This window comes from Pipistrellus kuhlii, unplaced genomic scaffold, assembly GCF_014108245.1.
Source record: "Pipistrellus kuhlii isolate mPipKuh1 unplaced genomic scaffold, mPipKuh1.p scaffold_m20_p_2, whole genome shotgun sequence".
In the NCBI taxonomy this organism is placed as follows: Eukaryota; Metazoa; Chordata; class Mammalia; order Chiroptera; family Vespertilionidae; genus Pipistrellus; species Pipistrellus kuhlii.
In genome coordinates this window covers 76,254,863-76,270,223 of record NW_023425515.1, presented here as the reverse complement: position 1 = coordinate 76,270,223, position 15,361 = coordinate 76,254,863, and the positions used below count along the sequence as shown (strand labels likewise).

Below are 15,361 nucleotides of genomic sequence, written 5' to 3'. Positions count from 1 at the left end.
CAGGGAGCAGGAGGGAGTTTTGGGTTTCCCTGGCAATGGAGGAAGCCAAATTTTCCACACACCCTGACAGGCCCAGGCCTCCACTCAAGGCTACAAAGTTTCAATTGTAGAAGATAAATAAATCCCAGATACCAGGGCCTCCTGCTTGGATTGCCAGGGGGTGTAGCCAGCCTGCAAACCACCAGAGGCCCCTCGCCCAGGATGCCCCATTCCCGAAGGGAACCCCCACCCTGATCTGGGACACCCTTCAGGACAAACCAGCTGGCCCCCACACATGCACCAGGTATCTATCCTATCTTATAAAAGAGTGCTATGCAGATTGACCATCACTCCAACACACAAGATGGCTGCCCCCATGTGGTCAAAGATCCTGCCCCCATGTGGACACAAGATGGCCACCACAAGATGACCAGCAGGGGAGGGCAGTTGGGAGGGACCAGGCCTGCAAGGGAGGGCAGTTGGGGGCAATCAGGCTTGCAGGGGAGGGCAGTTAAGGGTGACTAGGCTGGTAGAGGAAGGCAGTTAGGGGTGACCAGGCCTGCAGAGGAGGGCAGTTATGGGCAAACAGGCTGACAAAGGAGCAGTTAGGCATCTATCAGGCTGGCAGGGGAGTGGTTAGGGGATGATCAGGCTAGCAGGCAGAAGCAGTTAGGGACAATCAGGAAGGCAGGCAGGTGAGCAGTTGGAATCCAGCCATCCTGGATTGTGAGAGGGATGTCCGACTGCTCGTTTAGGGCAGTCAATATCCCTTGAGGGGTCCCGTATTGAAGAGGGTGCAGGCTGGGATGAGGAACACCCTCCATCCTCGTTCGCAAATTTTATGCACAAGGCCTCTAGTTTTAAGTAAGAACCAACATGGTGGATGCTGTAACTCACTACCCAAACTCTTTACTCCACCCTGGTGATCCCCTGAGATCCTGCCCCATCCAATTTGAAGCCCACCCAATCTGTTTGCAAAGGCTTTTCCATATGAGTGGCCTGCCCCAGTTCAGCCTTCAGTCTCTTTAAAAATCTCCCAATTGATGGGGCTTCAGCATGTCCCAAACCTATCAATAAGAAACCCAAGACCCAGCACCAGCACCAGCCTGCCTTGCCTCACAGCTGGGCCTCACCTGGGCACTTCCAAACCTGCAGATCTCTCTGGGGCTCATGTTGGGTGCCCCAGGCAGTGGCTGACTTTGCACCTCCCTGGAGACCCAAGAGACAACACATCCAGTGGACAGTTTCAGACCACACCAGATTACAACTCTACACATACACAAGTGACACACTCAAGGAGCAAACTCAATGAACACCAAAGCCCCACAGAAGCAAGTCCTGCTCCATAGGGGTGTATCTTGCACAGCAGCTCTTCTCCTGTAGTTGCAATTGAGGTGAGAATTTCAAAGGCATGACAAAGAACCATTCAAAAATCAAGCATACACTAACAGAAATAAAGAATAATTTACAGGGAGCACAGAGTCCCAAACAAGAGGAACCCAAAGAGACCTATAGAAAGACACATCATATTTAAAAGGCTAAAGGTTAAAGACAAAGAGAGAACCTTAAAAGGCGCAAGAGAAGCCCTAGCTGGTTTTTCTCAGTGGATAGAGCATCAGCCTGATGACTGAAGGGTCCAGAGTTCAATTCTGATCAAGGGCACTTACCCAGATGCTGGCTCAATGCCCAGTAGGGGGCATGCAAAAGGCAGCCAATCAATGATTTGCTCTCATCATTGATGCTTCTCTCTCTCTCTTCCTTTGTTTCTCTCTCTCTCCCTTCTTCTCTGAAATCAATAAAAACATATATATATATATATATATATATATATATATATATATTTTTTTTTTTTTTTTTTTTTTTTTTTAATAGCAAGAGAAAAGCAGTTAGTTACCTATAAGGAAGCACCCATATGACCATCAGCTGACTTCTCAAAAGAAGCTTTGCAGGCCAGAAGAAATTGGCAAGAAGTATTCAAATTGATGAATAGCAAGGACCTTCAACCAAGATTACTCTACCCAGCAAAGCTGTCATTTAGAATTGAAGGTCAAATTAAACTTTTGTTTGACCCAGCGATCCCACTTCTGGGAATACATTCTAAAAACCCCAAAACACCAGTCGAAAAGAATTAGATTATCTACAATAGCTAAGATTTGGAAACAGCACAAGTGCCCATCAGTAGATGAGTGGATAAAAAAGCTTATGGAACATTTACACTATGAAATACTATGCAGCTGTTAAAAAGAGGAATCCCTTACCTTTGGGACAGCATGGATGGACCTGGAAAATATTATGCTCAGTGAAATAAACCAAACTGAGAAAGACAAATATCACATGATCTCACTTATTTGTGGAATCTAATGAACAAAAGGAATTACCTACAAAATAAGAACCAAAACAGGGAGGCATGGAGCAGACTTTAAAAATCCTACCTAATAAAAGAGTAATATGCAAATTAACCATCACTCTAATACACCCACAAGTCATGCCCACCAGTCACGCCTACCAGCCAATCAGAGAGAGTATGCAAATTAACCCCAACCAAGATGGCTGCGGCCACAGAGAGCAGGGGAGAGGCTTGGGTTTCTCTGACAATAGAGAAAGCCAAGCTTCTGCAGCCCTGGCCAGTCTAGGCCTCCACTCCAGGCTACAAAGTTTTAATTATAGAAAGTAAACAAATCCAAAGACAAATGGTGGCAGCCATGGAGAGAGCAGGGGGTTTGGTTCCACTCCAGGCTACAAAGTTTCAATTGTAGAAGATAAATAAATTCCAGATACCAGAGCCTCTGCTTGGGTTGCTGGGGGGCATGGCAAGCCTGTAAACCACCACAGGCCCCTTGCCCAGGATGCCCTATGCCCCTGACCTGAGACACCCTTCAGGACAAACCAGCTGGCCCCCACCCATGCACCAGGCCTCTATCCTATATAATAAAAGAGTAGTATGCAGATTGATCATCACTCCAACACACAAGATGTCTGCCCCCATGTGGTTAAAGATCCTGTCCCCATGTAGACACAAGATGGCCTGCAGGGGAGGGCAGTTGGGAGCCACCAGGGCTACAAGGGAGGGCAGTTAGGGGTGACCAAGCCGGTAGAGGAGAGAAGTTGGGGGCAAACAAGCTGGCAGGGGAGCAGTCAGACATTAATCAGGCTGTCAGGGGAGTGGTTAGGGGGTAAACAGGCTGGCAAGCAGGCGAGCAGTTGGGAGCAAGAGGGATGTCCGACTGCCCTTTTAGACCCAATCCCACCAGGCAGTTGAACACCCCTCGAGGGGTCCCAGATTGGAGAGGGTACAGGCTGGGCTGAGGAATAGTCTCCCCCCACCCCACCCAGTGCACGAATTTCGTGCACCAGGCCTCTAGTGAATACATAAACAAACAAACAAACAAACAAATAAATAAAATAAGTTATCCCCATCCTCCTAGTTCAGTGCTCTTTCTTCTATGCATACTGTCACTCCAACACCCACAATTTACTTAATTAAAAAAAGAAAAAGAAATTATATGGTTGTGGAATAGACAAGTTTGATAGCTTATAAAATAAGCCCCTCCAACAGAGTGTGTTTGTAAAGAAGTCTACAATTCCTTGTCAAAAGGTATAAATATGATATCACAGATCCAAACTAAAAACTACAGAACTGTAGGATGAGAACAATATGTGGTCAGACATGCTTTTAACAGCTGACTCAGTGTATAAGCCCCAAAACATCCAACCTACTGGCCTGAAGTAATGTCCAAAAAGTTCCATTAAATATCATAATAATAGCCATGGCATATAAGCAGAGAAAGGCTGTTTTGTTTAATCTCCTTTAATCCTAATCACAACTGCTCTAAACATAATTTTCCCATAGTACACAGGAACTAAAAATCAACTGAAGTTGAGTTTAATTTTATCAAGTTCACGGAGCTGAGGACAGGGCCACACTGCCTCCAAAACCTCTTCTCTTTTCGCATTACCACATGGTCTTGAATCATTTGCTTCACTTCTTTAGATGGAGAAGCTTTTCAAGAAAGACCTTATTAAAACCCAATTGCGTTGCCTGAAAAGTGTTACATTCGGACTCACACTTTTAGGTTGTAATGTTCAATTATGAGTCTTTCAAGATTAGAAGCATAACTGAATCAGCTTCTTTTTTTAACTTCTCTGAGTCATCCCTTCTCCAGAAAAGTGACCACAGCCAGTTGAACAACTATGTCAATAACATAATCATTGTTCAAACACTAACTGGAATTCTCTTTTGAAGTGGTCTTCATGGCCTTCACAGGCTCCCTTCAATATTTTCTGTGGGAACAAATCTTTGTGTGTTTTTTTCCAGAGTAAATGTGTTTTATCTCCAAAAAAGTAATTTATCATTACGCATATTACAGGTGCGTCAGTTAAGCATCCGTAATAAGCATAGTGGAGTTAGTAATGCTTTTACTCACAGAAAAGTTCCTCCCCTTTTCAATTCAGTTGAACCTCGGTCAAAGGGAGCTCTTATCTTCAGGGCCCTTTCCCATTTGGTTGTTGAAGCTTGCTCCTCTCTGTTCAGGTGGGTCAGGACCACAGGTCTGCAGATTGCCCATACTGATCAGTCAGAAGAAGAGGAGGTAGCAGATGAAGGAGGTCTAAATCTTTAGGATAGTTCATCCTCTGAATCACTTCCATTCTGCTCTCTTGTCCTTGAAAAGACCATTTGTACATTCCTCCCTCCAAAAGGTCATCTCTTTTTTAGTTTTGCTTTCTGTCATTCCTTTACCCAGGCCCTTAGTATCTGGCATCCCAAAAATAAAAAACTGGCCCTAAAATAATGTGTCTGAGAAGAGAATCTTTTGTTTGTTTTTTGTTGTTGTTTTTCTGTTTGTTTGTTTTGAGAAGAGAATCTTTGCCTAGCATTTGGGTTGTCAGAATCTTTGAATCTTTGTTTCTGCTTCAGTGTGGGATGAGTTCAGGGAAAATGGCTTTCAAAGTACAAACAGAACAACTAGATAATAATTTGAGATATAACTGTACCTCTAATGTCTCAACTGTTAAAATGGCATGTTTTTCTTAGTCAAAGCCTGAAAAAAATATAATTGCATTTTAATATATAAAAACCTTTAGTTAATAGTGATAGGAAAACATGTGACCACATATTACAAATTTTAAGTGAGCACATATTAATTAACTATAAAAATTTAATTTTTAAGTAAATAATTCTACTACAGAAGATTTTCAGTTGAGGGGGGATATTTATAAAAGTGCAAGTTGCAAATATTAAAAAAAAAAAATCCAAAGACATACTTTTACTTGGGCATTCATCAGTCTGTATAATTATTATGAACTTTCATAAAGCTTTTATTAGCCTTCAGAAGGAAATGATATGTCTGTAAGTACAATATACATCAATTAAAAAAAATTTTAAAGGAAGGTATTACCTTTGCTTTTCTCTAAATTTCACCTTTTTCTCATAATGAGTACTATGTTGCTGAACACTGATTCTCTGAATGTTATTATGCTAATGGTAAGAAAAATGTAAGAAAAGGTGAACTATGCCTGCCCTTCAAAAGGAGTGAGCAATAAATAGGCTAGCTTTAAGGTAGTAAAAGATCATAAAAGATAAGGATAAAAATCTGGGAAAGAATATGAAAAAATCTATGAATTATATGCTGCACTCAAAAAAGTGAGTTCTTTTGAATCCAAATTCAAACATTTGGATTGGAAGGAGTAAGGCCTGTCATTTATTTAGAAATAGGAAAGCCATTGGTGACATTGAAAAACAAACATACAATCAAGCCTGTGGCCACTGACCTCCATTCTGGGTCAGATCAATGAATGAATAGGGAAACTGTGCCTAAACTGTTCAGTCACAACGGAAGTGCAATGGATCTCTCTTTTCTCCAAGATTTATTATGTGTTTAATTTACTGCCTCAGTCTAAGGGGAAAAAATAGAATAAATCAAACATTCTGCCATTGTTTCCTCGAGATTATCACCCTTCATTTAGCCACAAAGAAAGAAAGCAGTACATTTTACTCAAAAGACAGAACAGGTCGCTTGTTTATTACTCAGGAAATAATTTTATTGACCATCTTTTTTATTTGATTTGTTTGCTCTCAGTCAATGGTAAATTACTGTATTTCATGAGAGTTCAGGTTTTGGCAAAGTATGAAGAGGAATTTTCTATAGCCTTATCTTTTCTTCTCTCAACTATTACATTGCTAACTGGCCATTCTTTCTGAGGCTACAGTGGGAGGTCTCTTTTGTGACGTGCAGTAAGGTATTCCTGCAGTCAGTCCTCATGTCTTTTCTATTTACTACACTGTGGGAGACCAAACTATCATGTGATTTTGATGTCATGTACCAAGAGTTTACAGCACAGGAAGAGTTTTGTTTTTTGTTCTATTTGACCTATTTTTTTTTTTTTAGGATGCCATCAATTATATTATTAGCTCACTGGCCTGTGTGTGTATTTATGAAGCAACAGGAAACTTGTTTTTGGACATTTTTTTAAGGCAACAATGAAACTGTTGGCCTAACGCTACAATATCCCACTTCCTGCAATACCTCACAGATCTCCACAATAAGCAAATCTGAAGTATACTTACAGGCTTAGAAAGATTTTAGATCTCAATGGTTTCATTTTTGACTCTTAGGATATATATATATATATATAGTGCAGATGTGAATGTGAGATTACTTGGCATATTGGTATATCATTAAGTAGATGTTTATAATTCAATACAATTTCTGTTAGCCTCTCAGAATTCCCTGTTGACATTTCAAAAGGCTAAATAACAATAGAATATGAGAGTCTAAATAACAATGGAATAAAATGATAACTTATTAAGAAAAAAGAGAAAATGACTGGTATATAAGGAGTCAAGGAAAATAAAACAAGTTATAAGGGAAGGTGCATGTAACATATAGAAACTCAAGGCCACTTTTTAAAAAAGCCACTCAGACAAAATATAAAGTGTACTTGTTTTCTTCCATAGTAATAAAATAATAAAATAAGCATTTGTGTTCTACTTGATGGTCATTATGAACTGAATGTTTGCTTCTTCCAGAAATTCATATGTGGAAGCTATAATTCCCAGTGTGGCTGTATTTGGAGATGGGATTCTAAAGAAGTGATTAAGTTAAATGAGATTATAAAGGTGGGGCCCAGATCCTAATGAAGTAGTGTCCTTATAAGAAGATGCATTAGAGAGTTTCCAAGTAAGATTATATGAAGCAAGGATTACTGGAATGAAAAATTAAAATAAAGCCAACAGTCTTGCAGAATTTAAAAATAAATTACCCTAACAAATAAATAAATAATAAAAATGTTAGGAATCAGTAGACTATAGTTAGTAGTTTAAGCTACTGATCAATGAGAACAGAATCTCAATATAGAACCTCAGGAAACTGACATAAACTAACATTTAAGGAAAAGCAGAGATCATCAAAACAATAGAAGCAGATTTAGTAACATATGTAGAGAAAGAAAATTTGAAAAGTATCCTGTTTATAAATATAAAAGGAGGTTAATTTCAAAGAGATAAATTTCAACAATGTCAAACGTTGCAAAGCACTGATTAATAACTAGAGGCGCAGTGCATGGAACTTAGTACTGTAGGGTCCCTCGTGGCTAGCAGCATCTGGCCAATACTCCCTCCCTTCCCCCGGCTGCCTGCCAGGACCTCCCTCCCTTCCCCTGACCAGCCCTGTCCCCTGGCCAAACTCTCAGAAGAATTCGTGGTTGAGTGACACTTTGCATACTATGCTTTTATTATATAGGATAATTATTAGTAATTACTATTACTTAGGATGAAATTAAAATGTATAGTTTGTTTTACATTAGGATCACCATTGCCAAGTTGGTTTGGCTCAGTTGATAGAAAGCAAGCCTATGGACTGAGGGGTCCCAGGTTCAATTCCGATCAAGGGCACATGCCTAGGTTGTAGGCTCAATCCCCTTAGGGGGCATGCAGGAGGCAGCTGACCAGCGATTCTCTTTCATCATTGATGTTTCTATCAAACTCTCCCCTCCCTTGCTCTCTGAAACCATTACAAATATATCTATTTAAAACACACACTAATACCAGTCACTAATACCAGTGAGAGGGTAGGAGGAGAGGAAATAGAGACCTTCAGGTTTATTTCTTCAAGAAGCTTAAATGAAAGTAGGAATAGAAAAAGGAGGTACTAACTTACAGATGGAGTTATAGTAACATTTTCCTAAAGTGGTGAAAGTAAATCTCATAATAGCTATGAAACTCAATGAGAAAATGCCAAATGTAGCATTTTAAAAGATGGAAAATATCATATAAATGCAAGAAGTTATAATTTTACCATTTTAATAAAGATCTAAAAGCCGTTGCTCTTGAATGTGTCTTTTTTAAATCCATTTATAAAAGAACAAGAGGACTAAGAAGACGTATACTGATTGCCTAGAACCAGTGAAATGCAGTTCCAATTATTTGACTCATCCGTAGAAATACTCAGAATCTATTTAAATTGTACACATTTCACTTCCCCATAAACCTGAAGGATTAAATTTCTATATTTAGAACAATGTAATATGAATAAACCTCTTAAATAAAGGGGCTGTCCGCATAATAGAGTTAATAACAATTTATTATGTTTTTGTTTTGTTTTTTTAAGTAAACAAGGAATAGCCGTGCCCAGTGTGTGGTTCAGTTGCTTGGGAGTTGTCCCATGCACAGAAAGGTTGCTGGTTCAATTCCTAATCAAGACACATGCCCAAGGGGTAGGTTGATATGAGATTGGGGGGTGGGGTTGTGCACTCACATCAGTGTTTCACTCTCTCCCTCTCCTTTCTTCTCTCTCTAAAAAAAAAAGTTAAAAAATCTCTTTAAAAAAGAAAGCAAGTAATAAAGAAAGCAATATAACTCTACTTTCTATTACTCTGTTTCCCCAAAAATAAGACAGTCTCTTATATTAATTTTTTCTCCCAAAGTTGCGCTAGGTCTTATTTTCAGGGGATGTCTTATTTTCGGGGAAACACGGTATTAAATATTATCCCATTTCCTTGGAATCTTTTTATGTTATGCTGAGATTATTCCTTTTTCTGAGATATAATTGACATATAACATTATACTAATTTCAGATGTACAACATGACTTGATATATATGTATATATTTAAATGATCACCACAATAAGTCTAGTTAACATCCGTCACTGAAATAGTTAAATTTTTTGCGTATGTTGAGAACTTTCCAAATTCTACTCTCTTAACTTTTAAATATACAACACATTATTATTAACTATTGTCACCATGTTATACATTGTATCCCCAAGGACTAACTTATTTTGTAACTGGAAGTTCATAATAGAGTATATATTCTTATTTAAAATTATTGAATTCTTAATAGCAACATATTACAATACATAAATGTATCAAATTAACATATTGCTTCAACAATAAAGATTTAATTTTTTAAATTAACATGTTGTACAGCTTAGATTTTCAGTTATAGGACCAATATATTTCAATTTAAAGTATTTGATAAAAAATTAAATTCTTGCCCATCTCCCCAAATAATTATATGTATTTCCCAAATAACTATAAATAAAACAGGAATATTTAGATTAAAAGGATCTGCTTCACCCAAAATAACAGGAGGTAGTACATACTATTTTTTTTTTGCTGCACCAAGGTGGTTCTTTTCCATTTCGTTTTGGTTTTGGTGATTCTTTTCTTTTAGTATAACAAAACAGAACATGGCAAACTTAAAGATAATTTAGTTTTGCTGCCTGGCCAACATGGCTCAGTAGTTGAGCATCAATCTATGAACCAGAAGGTCACATTTGGATTCCTGGTCAGGGCACATACCCTGGTTGCAGGCTCAAATTTCCAGTGGGGGGCATGCATGAAACAGCTGATCAATGATTCTCTCTCATCATTGATGTTTCTATCTTTCTCTCTTTCGCTCTTCCTCTCTAAAATAAAAAAATATTTTTTTTAAAAAAGATAATTTTGCAAGAAATGGTGGCAAAGGGAAACAACTAAACTCCAGCCTCACACAACAATTTCAAAACTACAACTAAAAAACAAAACATCTATCACCCAGAACTATGGGATAGCTGACTGAGTGGAAGGTTTACAACTAGAAGGAAAGAGAAAGGAGCACAAACGCTGAAAAGCTGAGACACAGCAGGTCCTCAGAGCCAAATGACCTGGAGGACAATTCCTAATAGTGACACCAACAAGAATCAAGACTTAACTACAACAAGCTGTACACACAGTCCACAAAGGGGTGCACCAAGAGTATCCACCTCAGGTAACTGGGAGACTGACCCATTGAACCATATAGGACACCGTAGCACTCAAAACCACCCTACCAACTCAGGGAAGCAGCGAAAATGAGGAGACAAGGAAACAGATTACAAACGAAAGAAATGGAGGAGAACAAATGACTGGACATAGAGTTCAAAACCACGGTTATAAGATTTTTCAAGAATTTCCTAGAAAAGACCAATAAATTTAACAAGACCCTCGAGGATATGAAAAAGGACCAATATGAAAATTAAACACATACTGACTGAAATAAAAAATATTATACAGTGACTCAACAGCAGACTAGAGGAATGCAAGAATCAAGTCAAAGATTTGGAATACAAAGAAGCAAAGGACACTCCTCCAGAGAAGCAAGAACAGAAGAGAATCCAGAAAATTTGAAGATAGTATAAGAAGCCTCTGGGACAACTTCAAGCGTACCAACATCAGAATTATGGGAGTCCCAGAGAAGAGAGAGAGAACAATACTGAAAACCTATTTGAAGAAATTATGACCAAAAACTTCCCCCCCTGATGAAAGAAATAGACTTACAAGTCGAGTAAGCGCACAGAACCCCAAACAAAAAGAATCCAAAGAGGACCACACCAAGACACATCATAATTAAAATGCCAAGGGCAGCCGAAACCGGTTTGGCTCAGTGGTTGAGCGTCGGTCTGCGGACTGAAGGGTCCCGGGATAGATTCTGGCAAAGGGCATGTGCATTGGTTGTGGGCACAGCCCCGGTGGGGGGTGTGCAAGAGGCAGCTGGTTGATGTTTCTCTCTCATTGACGTTTCTAGCTCTCTGTCTCTTCCTATCTGTAAAATATCAATAAAATATATTTTTAAAAAATAAAAATAAAATAAATAAAATAAATGCCAAGGGCAAAAGACAAAGAGAGAATCTTACAAGCAGCAAGAAAAAAACAGTTACCTATAAGGGAGCACCCATATGATTATCAGCTGATTTCTCAACAGAAACTATGCAGGTCAGATGGGAGTGGCAAGAAATATTCAAAGTGATGAATAGCAAGAACCTACAACCAAGATTACTCTATCCAGAAAAGTTATCATTCAGAATTGAAGGGCAGATAAAGAGTTTCACAGATAAGAAAAAGCTAAAGGAGTTCATCACCACCAAACAGTATTATATAAGGTATTCTTTAAATAGATGAAAAAGAAGAAAAAAGTAAAGATAAAAATTATTGGCGAAACCGGTTTGGCTCAGTGGATAGAGCATCGGTCTGCAGACTGAAAGGTCCCAGGTTCAATTCCGGTGAAGGCCATGTACCTTGGTTGCGGGCACAACCCCAATAGGGGTTGTGCAAGAGGCAACTGATCAATGTTACTCTCTCATCAATGTTTCTAACTCTCTATGCCTCTCTCTTCCTCTCTGTAAAAATTCAATAAAATATATTTTTGAAAAACTATGAACAACAAATACATATCTATCAACAAGTGAATCTAAAAGTCAAGTGAATTAAAAATCTGAGGAACAAAATAAATTGGTGAATATAATAGAATCAAGGTCATAGAATGGGAGAGGATTGATAATTCTCAAGGGGAAAAGAGTGTCTGTGTGGGGGGTACGGGGAAGAGACTGGACAAAAATCATACACCTATGGATGAGGACGGGGGTGGGGGGGCAGGTAAGGGCAGAGGGTGGGGTAGAAACTAGGTGGAGGAGAGCTATGGGGGGGTGGGGGGAGGAGAAACAACTGTAATAATCTGAACAATAAAGATTTATTAAATTTTTTAAATAAATAAATAAATAAGATAAATTAGCCCTAACTGGTTTGGCTCAGTGGATAGAGCCTCAGCCTGTGGACTGAAGGGTCCCAGGTTCGATTCTGGTCAAGGGCATATACCTTGGTTGCAGGCACATCCCCAATAGGGGGTGTGCAGGAGGCAGCTGATAGATGTTTCTCTCTCATTGATGTTTCTAACTCTCTATACCTCTCCTTTCCTCTCTGTGGAAAAAAAAAAAAAAAAAAAAAAAAAAAAAATTTAGTTTTACTAATGTCAGATATCATCCTGTCAGTTTTAATTCACTGAATGGTGACATAAAACAGGAACCCCCTAGTTGATACAATTTCTCTCAAGACATCTGCATCTGCAATCTTTTGGAGCTGTGGTGTTGTTGTTTTTATGGTCACTGTGGCTTTGTATGCTAGCTTTCCCTAAGCCCTTCATCTCACTACTCTCTTCATTCTTAATCAACCTAGATGTGGAAATCAATCTCTCTTTTTTTTTTTTTAATCCTCACCCAAGGATATTTTTCCATTGATTTTTAGAGTGGAAGGATGAAAAACAGAGAGAAATATTGATGTGAGAGAAACACATCAGTTGGTTGTCACCTATATGCACCCTGACCAGGGCCCAGTTTGGAGAGGAGCCTACAACCAAGGTATGTGTCCTTGACCAGAATCAAACCTGGGACCCCTCAGTCCACAGGCCAACACTCTATCCACTGAGTCAAACCGGCTAGGGCAAAATCAACCTCTTCTGAAGAAACCCTAGGGGCAGGCAGCAGGTGGGAAGGGCTGCAGTTTACATTTAAAGCAACTTTTGCAACTTAAAGTTGAGACCTAGATATGCCAGTTCCTAAAATTCTGTGTCCACCTGGCATCTAACAATCTGTGACGGGAGACTTTCCACAGCAGTTGCATTCTCTGTGGCTCAGCTTCTTTTCTCTCTTCTCTGACATCTTTTCCCCTTTTCTCTCCCTAGTTGCCCCCTACTGCCATCCATGCAATCTGTTCACTTCTCATCCAGAACCATTGGTCTATCTTCCCTGCTATCCCCTTATGGACCACGTGATTCAAACTTTAAGTGCAGAGGAGTTACCTGGGGGTCTTGTTAAAATGCATATTCTGAACCAGCAGGTCTGGAATGGGGCCAGAGATACTTCATTTCCAATGAGCTCCTAGGAAATGCTGCTGCTGCTGCTGCTGGTCCATGGGTCCCGCTTGAGTAGCAAAGTTATAGACCGTGTTTACAGAACTTCACTTTCTAAATGTAACTCATTGTTGAAGGTAATTTCTAAAATAATAGCAGTTTCACCAGAGGAGTAATTTCAGTTTCAGCTATTACCATATTATTTTTCATCCTGCGACATTAACAACCAACTCAATGTCATTATACTAAGCCCCCAGGTGTTATGTCATAATAGGCATAGTTAATGGTGCCCTCTGTCTATCACACATTTTTTTTCACATAGTTGCAACAACCTCACACTTTGGAATATATATGACCAAAGTTTAAATAGGCAGTAAATATTTGCACCTCCCTTAGAGAAAGGAACCGTAATCTTAGCATCTTAATCTTTGAAGAAAAATATCTGTAACAGAAACAATGCTGACCAAATACTCCATGTGCTGCCTTGGGATGTGGCTATCTGAACTCTAAGCAAGAGTGAGTCTGGTCACTTCCGTGCTAAGACCATAAAGGACACATAAATCTCCTCTTTCGCTCTCTTTTCTTGCAGGGACATTCGAGGCCATGTGTTCCAGACAGTATAACTAAAGATGGAAGAGATTTACAAAAACCAAATCGGACTTTATAAAATTAAGAAATAAACTCTTGCCCTAGCCTGTTCGGGTCAGTGGATAGAACATCAGTCTGTGGACTGAAGGATCCCAGGTTCAATTCCGTTCAAAGGCTCTTGCCCTGGTTGCAGGGGCATTCAGGTCAAGGGCTTATGCTTGAGTTTCTGTTTCAATCTCCAGTAGGGGGCATGCAGGAAGTAGCCAAGCAATGATCATCTCTCATCATGATGTTTCTCTCTCCCTCTCCCTTCCTCTCTGAAATCAATAAAAATGTATTATTAAAAAAAAAAAAAGAAGAAAGAAAAGAAAGAAAGAAATCAACTCTTATTTTGCTAAACTACTAGGATTTGTTAATTTGGAGATTAAAGTGTTATTAAAGATATTATAGCATATCTTATCAAAAGTAATAAAGATTATGAGAATTTTAAAATAGTTTAATGCTTGCAACAGAAGTTATTTACTAAGTGCTTATTTGCTCCTTTGTTAATTCTAAGAATCAGAGGACTCTAAAGAAAGCAAAAATGTATAGATAGATGATAGATAGGTGGACAGATAGAAGATAGAGACAGAATACTTCTGTTTATTCCTTAATAAAATTACCAGTAAAGCAAAAGAGTGAAATAAATAGCCCCAAATATATCTGAAATACAGTATTCAAAAATAGCAATCAAGAAAAAGGACAGCCCTAACCAGTTTGGCTCACCAGTTGGGGGTCACCACAACATGAGGAACTGTATTAAAGGGTCTTGGCATTAGGAAGGTTGAGACCACTGCTTTAGACAGAACACCTGGGATGCTTGTAGGAGGACTATAAAAGGGACATCCTCCAAACAAGAGGACTTGCATGGGAAAAGACCACAGGGAAGAGAAGATGGAGAATGACCCTCTCTGAGAAGAGAGCCAGGGAAAGGTCAGTTGGAGGAAATAATCTGAAAGCCTCCAGATTATGAGCCTCATTTGCCATATCAGAAATAGAAGGGAGAGACAAGGGTCTGAGGGCCTCTGTCCTGCAGCTGCCAAAAACTGAGTTCTGCCACCAGTCAGTGAGCTTAGAAGAGCTCCAGGTGAGACTCAGCCCTGGATGTATTGCAAAATCCAACCAGGGCCCTGACCGGTTTGGCTCAGTGGATAGAGCATCGGCCTGCAGACTCAAGGGTCCCAGGTTCGATTCCAGTCAAGGGCATGTATCTTGGTTGCGGACACATCCCCAATACGGGGTGTACAGGAAGCAGCTGATTGATGTTTCTCTCTCAATGATGTTTCTAAATCTCCTATCCCTCTCCCTTCCTCTCTGTAAAACAAAATCAATAATATATACATACATATATATATATATATACACACACACACACACACACACACACACACACACACATATATATATATATTAATCCAACCAGGTACCTAGTGGGTGGTTGATTAGTTAGGGCTTTTCTATCAGGAAGGAACAGAATTTGTGCTCAGAGATAGAGGCATTTTTCTTTATTTAGGTTAAATTTTTCTGTCAGTACCACTATTGGTAGACTAATTCCAGGCTTTATGCTAAGCCACACAAAATTGCCTTTAACTAAGGAATTAACTAATTAAGGAAAT

At 39.3% G+C, this 15,361-nt stretch overlaps 1 protein-coding gene across 1 annotated transcript in view; it reads right to left on the bottom strand.

Moving 5' to 3' along the window:
* PROS1 (protein S) overlaps positions 1-15,361 on the bottom strand; it is a 76,568-nt gene that overhangs the window by 51,565 nt on the left and 9,642 nt on the right. The window lies entirely within an intron of this gene.